The following is a 4416-nucleotide window of genomic DNA, read 5'->3' on the forward strand; positions in this document are numbered from 1 at the left end:
CTCTCGAATTTAAGACAGAACCGTTCATTTTCATAATTATATAAGACTCTTCAAGGCATAAAAGGCACGTTCTATTTGTAATCCTATAAGAGGTGGCAGAAGAAACAATATTCCAAGAAATTTCTGTTGTCTCTTTTAAGCTGCCATATCTTATGTATGTATGTATGTATACATACGTGTAGGGATCTAGCTTGATCCTGCCTAAGATTTGAAACCAAATCTACTTGCTTGTTGCTTGTCAAAACGAGCGGGGAATTCCTCTCCACACCAGATGATTGAGGAGGAAACACTCTACCCCCTAGGACCTGTGTTGGTCAAGGAAAGGTCAGTCCTCTTCGTTTAGGGTTTGACCTGCATTACTGACCATAATCTTTATAACAGAGAGAATTTCCTATCTCTTCCTCTTATATTTCAGGTATGACCAAAGAGCAACACGGCTCTCCTCGGCCGCAAGAAAGACGATGCCTCCTCTATCCTTTCTTGTCAGCACCGTGCATTCCTTACTCTTTCACTCTCTACTGACAGACAACCCTTTTCCACACTACCAACTACTAACCAGCGAGCCATCCTTATTGTCACTATCACTAGAATTGCTACTGACTCGTTTACCTGTTGGGTAAACGAATAAACATATGTAAATAATATATTTTCCTTCTTGGTGTTGATTTTTCGATGTTTACTGGTTACTCAGACGATAGAACCTTGAAGTGTTACATCTACACGCTACATTTAGTGGTGGGCTACATCATATCGAATTGATATGGCACATCACATCCAGCCTGCTACATACGTACGTACATTTATATACTAGAATTGAAAAATGCGCACGCTCAAAAGGGTTACAGAATGTCATAATAAACCTTAAAAAGTATGTTGCTCAAAAATATTGGAATCACTATATGTTGTACATTCTGTGACATCTTAAAATGGAGACTCGTGTGAATTACGATGTCACGATTATTATTAAACTGAGTTCCTAATATAAAAATTTGAAAATGTACAAAATATGATCTTTTACATCAAATAAGCAAATTCATTATAATAATCTTCATACCAAAGTATATAAAAAAACATATTTCACACTGCATGCAAATTACCATGATAATAAAAAGAAAACTGGATTTATAATGAAGTTGAATCTATATAACAGCGAAAGTACGAAACCGAAATAATTATAAGCAAAGATAATTCGCATTATGATACACATATTAATGGAATAGTTATGCGAATTAAACAAATTATTACTAAATTATTTTTGATTGATTACTTGTAAATTTATAAAAATCATCATTCATATTGTCTAAAGTGATATTAGTATTTGTCTACAACTGTTTTGTTAAAACTGAGCATACGATAATTTAACTTAATTTTTAAAATAACTTAATTTCGATGAAATAAACAAATGTCTTGCGATAAAAAGATGTCGTCACAGAATATACAACATATAGTGATTCCAATATTTTTGAGCAACAGTGCTAGTCCCATACTTTTTAAGGTTTATTATGACATTCTGTAACCCTTTTGAGCGTGTGCATTTTTCAATTCTAGTTTCGTACTTTTTTTAGGCAACGCTTGTAATATTTTATATATATACCATATTTCTCCTAATGGTGTGGCAGCTAATGAGTGTGTGTGTGCGTACGTGTTCTTGTCTGTGTGTAAGTGTGTGTGTGCATACTTGTTCTTGTGTGTGTGTGTATGTGCATGTTCTTGTATAGTCCCACAGATCTTGTTTAATTTAACTTTAAAATTAACAGAAATCAATGTCCTTTATATTTCTTTCTTTTGCATAAGTGTTAATTTACATTTCTTCCTTTTTTCCATGCATGTTGCAATATTTCGGCTCTTTGATGCATGCTGCAATATTTCGGCTGTTTGGTGATTAAAAAAAAACACTACATAGACTATTATAACTAATACGGATTTGTCAACGTTGATCTCGTTTTCTTGGGAATTTACGGATTTTACATACACAAATGAAGCAGGTAAGAACAAATATGCAAGAATCTCCGCGCGTTTAAAATGCGACATTGTTTTTCTTATGTCCACATTCCACACACATAAATACATAAAAACAGAACACGCTCGCACACCCAGTAGCTTCCTCCACACACATAAATACATTAAAACAGAACACGCGTGCACACACACAAACGCACACCCATTAGCTTCCTCTTCCACTTTGAAATGTCATACAGAACAAGCACACACGAAGACTGCTCCATGCCAAACTACCACCCATTGGTTGATGATGGCTGAAAGTTAAGCAATAAAACGTAATCACTACGCAAACGGCTATACCCCCACTTTCACTTTTATTCACAAGCTAGACATATATCGTCAGACATGCAACAGACTCGACTGTTGTCTGTCACTGTGTGCCTGACAGATATGCAGTGGCAAGGAAAAAGTTTAGAGTGACTTCAAGATTCAGCTCATTTGCTTTCATCTGGTATTCTCTCAAAGGCAACTGAGCTGAAACTTCAGAGTCACTGTCATCCTATCCCTTTGTAAAGATAAATATGAATGATATTCTGTGTACTGAGTGATCCTCTGCTTGTCCTTGTCTATGTGTGTATGTATGTATGTGTGTGTATATATATATATATATATATATATATATATATACACACATACTGAAGTCATAATGATTTCAAATGGAGCAGTAGATGAATGGGATGATATCTATGTTATTTAGATAAAATTGTTGTTATTCTGCTATTTGTGTTGTTCTTTATATGTTACTGTTGGTAGATTCTTTAGCGTTGCTTCATGTTTTTCACCATATTGATTTTTGAAGATCTAGTTATTTAGAGTTCTTCCATTGTCTGTTTTGGGCCTTGGACTAGTTTAAATGTTTCTATTGTTTCTTATTTTTATATCAAAGTAGTATTTAAGGGTCTTTACATTTAATTGGATCTAGATCAAAGTTTTAGTTTGCTATTAGAGTCAGTTCATGAGAAATTCAGTGGTACAGAGGATTTATTGAGTTAGGTAGGTATTAGCTTGAAATTACATTATGGTGGATTTGTGACATACATAAATGCTGTATACCACTAAATTTCTCATGAACCAACTATTCACATGTGTGTATATATACATCTATATCTATGTATACATCTTTTCATATATATATATGTATGTGTGTATATATATATATATATATATATATATGCGTGTGTGTGTCTGTGTATAAATATATATGCACATACATATACAATATACATTTACATTCTGATGTGTGTGGTCATTGGAAAATATCCAAATGAATCAATATGTGTGTATATCTAAGCTATACATATATATGTGTTATTGACAGATATCCATGTATGTGTCTATTTCTACATACAAAATTGAGTGCATATATCATATCTGTGTGTATTCTTACTTTTTACATGCATTTATTCATGCGTACATATAGGTATGCACACTTGTATATGAAACCGTGTTTGTGTTTCCATATGCTTCTATGTATGTGTATCGAATTTTGAACTGATTTTGTACTTTTATTGCAGTGATTTCAGCAAGAGCTATGAATAAGAAATAATGTAGCCAACTGGAAGATTATAATTGCTCTGAATTACAACTGCCAGCTATAATCAACATGAACAGATTAGAAGTTGATCCAAATTTGAATTGCAATCACTTTTACTTTACACGCTTGTTTAGCCCTTGAACATTCTGAAAGAATGTTTGTGAATGAAATAGTATCATTTAGAATCACTTCAACAAGCAATATGTTTGGCATTAATTTTAGGGACATCACAAGAGGTTGCATAATATGACCAAAGCCATACAAATGCAAAGCTGAAGAATTTAAATTTTATATTATTATCACAAGCATATATTGTGAGCTAATGAAGGTGCTTCTCCATTTTTGCTTGATCTGTTAAAAATAGTAGCCAAATCTCCTTTAAATTACACCCTTCTGTATTTATAAATAAAAAGTAATAGATAGATCTTTGTTAGTTTCAATGGTGAATATTCCGTTGTTTGGTCAGCTGAACTCCCAGTTCACTGAATTGGCTGAGTATACCAAGGATACTTGTTCTCTTAATGCAATTCTCAGGCTGAATGAGTGTATTGTTGTTTGATAGGCTGGAGCTTTAAAATGTTGGCTCAAAATCCATCTGGTTGACTTATAGTTTCTGTCTATTCATTTTCACTCACAAGTGACAGAGTACTTAAGATCAGACTAGTGCTTCATCATAGATTAGCTACTGTCATCTCAGCCTATGCACCTCAACCGGGGCTACCAGATGGTCTGAAAGACCAATTCTATGACACCCTCTTGTAAACTACCTCGTCGACGAGTGACAGGGACCTTCTCTTTGTGGCTGGAGACTTCAACGGTCATGTCGGACGTCGTGCTGGAGGCTTCCATGGCATACATGGAGGCTATGGCTTTGGTTCCCG

At 34.2% G+C, this 4416-nt stretch overlaps 1 long non-coding RNA gene across 1 annotated transcript; it reads left to right on the forward strand.

Moving 5' to 3' along the window:
- The first annotated feature begins 39 nt into the window (after window positions 1–39).
- Window positions 40–3917, forward strand: LOC128251065 (uncharacterized). Its single transcript, XR_008266953.1, has 4 exons — window positions 40–324; window positions 416–634; window positions 1904–1985; window positions 3516–3917. It is a non-coding gene; the product is annotated as an uncharacterized LOC128251065 (long non-coding RNA).
- The last annotated feature ends 499 nt before the right edge of the window (window positions 3918–4416 follow it).

The sequence above is a fragment of the Octopus bimaculoides genome, chromosome 2, assembly GCF_001194135.2.
Source record: "Octopus bimaculoides isolate UCB-OBI-ISO-001 chromosome 2, ASM119413v2, whole genome shotgun sequence".
NCBI lineage: Eukaryota > Metazoa > Mollusca > Cephalopoda > Octopoda > Octopodidae > Octopus > Octopus bimaculoides.